Raw genomic sequence first — 8,414 nt, 5'->3', positions numbered from 1 at the left:
ATAATGAGCACAGATATTGAGCACTGTTCAGGATACTAGAACTGACACAGAGCAGCTAAATATAGCAATGGACTGCTGTACTGTACTACTATATACTGGTCACCACAATGCAGCAATGATAATAATGAGCACAGATATTGAGCACTGTTCAGGATACTAGAACTGACACGGAGCTGCAAAATACAGCAATGGACTACTGTACTGTACTACTATATACTGGTCACCACAATGCAGCAATGATAATAATGAGCACAGATAAGAGCACTGTTCAGGATACTAGAACTGACACAGAGCAGCAAAATACAGCAATGGACTACTGTACTGTACTACTATATACTGGTCACCACAATGCAGCAATGATAATAATGAGCACAGATATTGAGCATTGTTCAGGATACTAGAACTGACACTGGGCAGCAAGAACAGCACTGGACTACTGTACTGTACTACTATATACTGGTCACCACAATGCAGCAATGATAATAATGAGCACAGATATTGAGCACTGTTCAGGATACTAGAACTGACACAGAGCAGCTAAATATAGCAATGGACTGCTGTACTGTACTACTATATACTGGTCACCACAATGCAACACTGATAATAATGAGCACAGATATTGAGCACTGTTCAGGATACTAGAACTGACACGGAGCAGCAAAATACAGCAATGGAATACTGTACTGTACTACTATATACTGGTCACCACAATGTAGCACTGATACTGAGCAAAGATATTGAGCACTGTTCAGGATACTAGAACTGACACTGGGCAGCGAGAACAGCACTGGACTACTGTACTGTACTACTATATACTGGTCACCACAATGCAGCAATGATAATAACGAGCACAGATATTGAGCACTGTTCTGGATTCCAGAACTGACACGGAGCAGCAAAATACAGCAATGGACTACTATACTGTACTACTATATACTGGTCACCACAATGCAGCACTGATACTGAGCACAGATATTGAGCTGATATAGCTGATATTGGGCTATTCAGGCAGACAATGTAGCCATGTCCTCTCCGCTCAATCTACAATGCACGAGTGAAAATGGCGGTGACACGCGGCTCTTTATATGGAATCCGAATCTCGCGAAAATCCGACAGTGGGATGATGACGTTTTCCCCCGTTCGGGTTTTGCGTGTAAGGTGGGAAGAACCGAGGCTGCCTCAGACCCATGTAAACCACGTGATGTTCGGGGGGGTTCGGATCTCGATGAACCGAACCTTCTCATCTCTAACAAACACACACAAAGAAGTGTATTAGAAATATGTTGGGCATTTCTGTTTGGCTACTCAGACACAGATGTCTGGCAGCCACAAAAATGCTCTCCGTATTGTCTGGCGGTCACAAGAATGCTCTTATTGTTGTGGGTCAGTCACTAAAATGCTCGTCATTTTGTCTGATGGTTACTAAAATGCTCTCCGTATTGTCTGATGGATGCTAAAATAGTCTTAGTATTATATGGTGGTCCTGCAGGCAGTGATAATGGTATTGTTATTATTTTTGTAGTGTTACCAGTTTTTATATTTATGTTGTTCATGACTCTAAAAATGAATCTAGTAATATTCAAAGAAGTCAAGTAAGTGGCAGGGTAGCGAGTACTTGGGCAAGAAGGGAAAGAAGGGTCAATATTGTGTAGCATTGCCTAGGGAGTCTACAAACCTTGCACCAGCTCTGCCATAAAGGGGTTCAGTGATGCAGCAGAGGCTTATGTTGATCCCCACTGGATCAAACTACAAGTAAGATGCATGTGCCATGAGAGGGGCACATGCATGAGAGGGGCATACATGCATGTGCCATGAGAGGGGCATACATGAGCAGCCACAGTATGGTAAATTGCACCAGAAGAACAATATGTATTACTGTGCTATATAGCGATATATAACAATTATGACTGCAGAGTCTTGATAAATAGGTCCCTATTTCTCAGTGTCTCCTGATAACTTGTGAAACTGTTAACTTGCCAGCATACAGTAGGATGTCTACAAATACAAATCTATTCCCATGGGAAGAGCCTATAATTTAGCTAAGACCGGTGATAACAAAACTACTGAACACATTCATTATAATTAGGGATGAGCGGGTTCGGTTATCTGAGAACTTTGAGATCCGAGCCCGGATCCGAGTCAGGCTCGGTTTTTCGCACCTAACATCATAATCCCGCTGTCGGATCTCGCGGGTTTTGGATTCTATGTATAGTCCTGGTGATCGGCGCCATCTTCCCTATGGACTTGGAGAGTGCACACACTGCACAGTGAGGACATGTTCCATCTGTGCTGTATTTTGTGCTGTAATCGGATAGGCAGGTTAGGGAAGGGGGACAGGAGAGAGCAGAGCGGTTGCAGCAGGAGAGTTGAGTTAGGGCTCTGCATAGTGGACATTGCACTGCATATAGCATACTGTGGCTGTGTATAGGACCAGGTGTTGTTCTTTGTATATAAGGGGCTGTGTACTGCCGTACACTACTGCTATATATATCCTCTGTATGTGATCCAAAGCAAAAAATATATTTGTATTGATGCATCACTCTGACTACTAGTACATCGGCTGCAGTAAACTACTGCTATATATCTTCTGTGTGTGATCCAGAGCAAAAAATATATTTCTATTGGTGCATCACTCAGTGACGACTACTAGTACTGCCGAACACTACTGCTATATATCCTCTGTGTGTGATAAAGAGCAAAAAATATATTTCTATTGGTACATCCCTCAGTGATGACTACCAGTACTGCCGAACACTACTGTTATATATCCTCTGTGTGTGATCCAAAGCAAAAAATATATTTCTAATGGTTCGTCACTCAGTGACGACTAGTACTGCGAATGCTGTACATTACTGCTATACAGTATATCTGTGTGTGATTCAAAGCCAAAAATATATTTATATTATGTATTTGAAAGGGGTGCTATGTCTTCTGTATCTGAAAGGGGTGCTCTCCATCCATCCAGGGGCTCCGCACCAGTGTAAATTAAAATAATAAAAGCTAAAAACAAAAAGCCTAAAATTATAATTATAAAAAGTATCTATTTTTGTTTGTGCTGTACCCCAGTGTACTACACAATTATTATTTTATTTGCATAAGTACTGTGAAACTGCCGATCAGACCGCAGTATATTATTTCCTACTCATAAACGCATTGTGTGACAGTGTCGGTGTAGTCAACCGAAGTGTGTAATTGTTATATATATTTCTGATTCATTTGTGCAACACTGTAATCGCCGGTGTGTGATATAAAAAATACTTCTACATATTTCTGAGTCATTTGTGTGACACTGTAACCGCAGTGTGTGATATAAAAAATAATATATATTTTTTTATTTAAATTAATATGTTGTGCTGTGTCATCCCAGTATACATCCAGGGATTGCAGCTGCTCCATCCATCTAGGGGTGTTCTGTCAGTCCACCCAAAATAAAAGACATCATTTTTTATATATTTTGTGCTGTATCCTCCCAGAATACATCCAGATGTGCTCCGTTCATTTCAGGGTGTGGTGTCTGTTGCTCATATTCTTATTATAACTCATTGTCCTATTTTCATAACTCTTCTTATCACCACATTGTAATTAATTCAAATTAATATTATTAATAATAATACAGGTTGAGTATCCCATATCCAAATATACCGAAATACGGAATATTGCGAAATACAGAATTTTTTGAGTGGGAGTGAGATAGTGGAACCTTTGTTTTCTGATGGCTCAATGTACACAAACTTTGTTTAATACACAAAGTTATTAAAAATATTGTATTAAATGACTTTCAGGCTGTGTGTATAAGGTGTATATGAAAGATAAATGAATTGCGTGAATGTACACGCACTTTGTTTAATGCATAAAGTTATTAAAAATATTTGCTAACATTACCTTCAGGCTGTGTGGTCACTATACTACTGTTATAGTAGTATAGTGACCAAGCCCATATACCAGGCAAAACACATCTTCAGGACCACGATACCGCCACGTCCAGTCTCCAGCTTATGGATCCCCGGTGAACTCAGCCCTGTAGTTGATTTCTGATTGGCTCACAATCTTTACATTATCTGACAGGTATAAACTGGTTGTGCAATACAATGAAACACTTTCTGTCTCCAGCACATCCAGATATATCTTACTTAGCTATACATGCTGTTTATGATATCCATGAATTTAGACTGCATTAATAGAGCCCAAGTGGGACATTTAACTGGATCTCCTGTATGCAGTGCTATATACTTGAGAGCTTTTTTTGTTATAGGAACCAAGCACTGTTAGAGCTACAGAATGAGTATTGGTGTTCTCTTATATAGCATTTGGCTGTTAAATTAACCAAGTTATCATGAACTGCAGATGTTCATTATACATCTCTGCTGGTGATGTTATTATTGTACCAAGCCAGAAATTATGTATATGAAACATAAATGCATTCTGTGCTTAGAATTAGGTCCTATCGCCATGATATATCATTATGGTATGCAATTATTCCAAAATATGGAAAAATCCGATATCCAAAATACTTCTGGTCCCAAGCATTTTGGATAAGGGATACTCAACCTGTAATAATTATAAATTAGATACATTTAAATTAAATGAATATAAATAAACTCTCTACACTCATATAGTGAACTTTCTGCATATCAAAGACATCTTGGAGGAAATGAAGAATTTGATTCTAAATAAATTTAATTAAATAAATTCAATTAAAAAATTTTTTTAAATTAAAATAAATTAAATAAATTAAATCTAAAATATTGTCAATATTGTGAGCGGTGAGGTGTTCAGAATAGTCTGGAAATGAGTGGAAATGAATGTTATAGTAGTATAGTGACCAAGCCCATATACCAGGCAAAACACATCTTCAGGACCATGATACCGCCACGTCCAGTCTCCAGCTTATGGATCCCCGGTGAACTCAGCCCTGTAGTTGATTTCTGATTGGCTCACAATCTTTACGTTATCTGACAGGTATAAACTGGTTGTGCAATACAATGAAACACTTTCTGTCTCCAGCACATCCAGATATATCTTACTTAGCTATACATGCTGTTTATGATATCCATGAATTTAGACTGCATTAATAGAGCCCAAGTGGGACATTTAACTGGATCTCCTGTATGCAGTGCTATATACTTGAGAGCTTTTTCTGTTATAGGAACCAAGTACTGTTAGAGCTACAGAATGAGTATTGGTGTTCTCTTATATAGCATTTGGCTGTTAAATTAACCAAGTTATCATGAACTGCAGATGTTCATTATACATCTCTGCTGGTGATGTTATTATTGTACCAAGCCAGAAATTATATATTTACAGAATTGGTATTAGTGTTTTTTTATATAGCATTTGGCTGTTAAATTAACCAAGATATCACAAACCGCTGATGCTCATTATACATCTCTGCTGGTAACGTTATTTTTGGACCAAGCCAGATATTGAAAAATTCAGATGTTAATAATCTATTGTTATATTCTTGTGCTAAATCTGTATACTGTTTTTTAATTTTCACAACGGACTCTCATCTCTGATTCAGGGGCATATTATGCAGCGCAGTGCATAATGTCTAATGGAGACAGCAGATCCGCTTCTTTATTTTTTCCAACTATTTCTTGCCAATACCCACACAGGAACACTTGCTGAGATAACACCTTATTCAACACTTTTCTCTCTGCGGGGTGGACTCTCATTAGTGAACCCTGAGTCAGAACCAGATGATTACTACTATCATACCACACTGCTAATTCCCAATAACATCTGATCTTGGAAGCTAAACAGTGGTGGTCTTGGTTAGTACTTGGATGGGATACCTCCTGGGAATACCAATTGTTGTAGAATTGAGTGAATTTCTTGACTGTGTGCCTAACACTAACAGCAGATCCTCCTTCTGTAACTTTCTTCATGCTTCTTTTCCATTCATTGTTTTGGACTCATAAACAGATATAACAAAAAATATATATCTCTTTCAAGTTTTGCATTTGGCAGGGGATAATCCTAGGATTCTCCTAGTGGGGATAAGCAGGACTTGGACTTGGCCTTGGAGTCCATGTAACAGTCAAGCATTGTTAACCTAAGAATTTGTATATGCACTATGTATACTTTGAGTGCCATCCATTTATGTGGTCACATGGCCTTCCTTTTTTTCTGAATGATCAAGTGTCTTATATATTTTTATTATATTTTTAGGATATATCCATATGCTAAAATTAATTTTTACAACGCTATTCTCATATTCCTAATTTAAAGGGTGTGCCCAAAAAAGAGTCTTCTTTTTCCTTGTTTGGTTTTCAGTCCTTTTGAACCTGTCAATCTTTTCCAGTATCAACTTTTGATATGTTGAACTTTTGTCCATGCCGACCTATTTGTCTGTCGACCATATGAGGTTTACCTACTGAATGTTGACCTAATATAGGTCAACCTATAGTTCAGATCCCCATTAATTGCTATTAGGCAGATCCCACTTACAGTACATGATGAGCCGCAGAAAGTTCACTTTGACTCATTTGTGATTTTAAGATAACAAGAAACATTTCGATATCAATTCAATTAGAAGCAAGTCAACTCACAACATAAACTCACGTCTTACTTCTTCATTGTGCACATCCGAAAAATGTGATTTTCAAGTAGAAATGATTAATTATATCAAGGCAATTTTGTGCGTTTTTTTGAAAAATAAAAAAAATGACTTGGGACAACAGCATGGAAAACTGTGGAATTTTATTCTGAACCCTTAAATGTGCCAACTAATACCCCTTTTACACTGCCAGCTTCTAACATGGGTTCTTGCACATGAGCGTGCATAACCCGTGTTGCTGTGTGGTGTAAAAGGGCCCAGTTGGAATAATCTGGGTCGAGTGACCCGGTATTCAAACTTGGGTAGCTTGCAGGGTTGAACATGGGTTCAACCCGGCAAGCTGTGCTGTTAAAATGGGAAGCCGAGTCGATGCAACCCGGATCCCGTTCACAGTGTATGGACAGACGGCGCTTGGAGATCATGTGCAATATGCCAGGTTGGAAAACAGCGGCAGAGAGGGCCTAAGGCGGGTTGCGCCCGGGAAGCTCTTGTCTCAGGCACCCAGGTGCGTTCCGCTATGTTTGGTATAAAAGAGGTATTAGATAGCAGGGCCATATGGTTCTTCGGTGGCGTAAAATGTTTTTTGATCAGTGGTGGATAACGTATAGCCAAAGAGTGTTTTTCAGCAAATTAAAGTCTTAACAGTATTTTGGTGGCACACTAAAATTTGTTAAATATGATTTTTCAATGTTTTCATATAAAGTTTTAAATGTTATAACTCCCATCTGCAAGTTCAAAACCCATTTTCCACCAATACAACACCCCACTTTACATAGATTTTTATAGAAAATCACCTTTCATTTTCTCAAATGATATTGTTTAAATCCCTCCAAGTGCATGATTATTTATTGGGAGGGTTGGACCTGAGGTTCTGTGCAGTGGCCTAACATTTCTACCTTTAAAATAAGATTTTCCTCACTATTTAGAAGACTGCATCCTGCACACAAAAAAGCAGCAAATTTTCTGTAAAAATGGAATGTGGAATTTCATTGCAAATGTTACTCGCAGCTTGAATTTGTCATGAAAAACCACTATTTAGTTCCAGTTTCTATTGTCACTATTCTTTTCTCAAAACTATCCAGAAAATCTCAGTATACTTAATAACAGTTGCTATATCAATTTACCTGTTGGATAAGCAAGTGGTGGTGGAAGGCCATGAGACAGATTTTTCAAATTGAATGTTAATGCAACTCACTTTATGTTAATTTCAGTGAATAGATATGGCATGTATATATCAAGCATTATATGAAATTAAAGCACACGGATATAAACTCATATATTGGCACATTTATTTAGAAACACAAAATAAACCGACTTCAGTTTAAATTAAGTGTTTCAGCCTTTTTTTGGGTGAACATAAACTCACAGGTCTGTGAATGTAATCATAACCCTTTATATATAGTCATATAGGCTATTAGGAAATACTTAAGCCTTATAGGGGTCTATTCAATTATAGTCGGAACTGCCGTCTCGTCGGAAAGACGGCAGTTTCCGACTTTTTTAGGTCAAACCATGATTCGACCTATTCAATGGCACTGCTGTTTTTCTGACTTCTCAGCAATTCCGACTTGTTGGAAAACACGTGGATCGGCGGATTAGCCGTGGATCCACATGTTTTGTCCGATTTGTGGCCAAATCCGACAGGTTTTAGTCCCGTTTTTTGATAATGGCAATCCAACTTGAAAAAAAAGTCAGATTGGCATTGTCGAAAACAGGCAAAACCAGTCAGATTTGCCTGCAAATTGAATACTGCATTGTCAGATCCTCTCTGTCGGACAATGCATTGAATAGACCCCTTAAATGGAACTTAACCTACTTCCTTCAATACAGTACTTGAGAATTACATACATGGGTA

General features: G+C 38.3%; 1 pseudogene; it reads left to right on the top strand.

Moving 5' to 3' along the window:
* Positions 1–5,704: 5,704 nt before the first annotated feature.
* On the top strand, positions 5,705–5,823 carry LOC135052011 (5S ribosomal RNA; annotated as a pseudogene).
* Positions 5,824–8,414: the final 2,591 nt, after the last annotated feature.

This window comes from Pseudophryne corroboree, chromosome 2, assembly GCF_028390025.1.
Source record: "Pseudophryne corroboree isolate aPseCor3 chromosome 2, aPseCor3.hap2, whole genome shotgun sequence".
Classification (NCBI taxonomy): Eukaryota; Metazoa; Chordata; class Amphibia; order Anura; family Myobatrachidae; genus Pseudophryne; species Pseudophryne corroboree.
The sequence above is the reverse complement of the archived record's forward strand: the minus strand, read 5'-3'. Positions and strand labels throughout refer to the sequence as shown.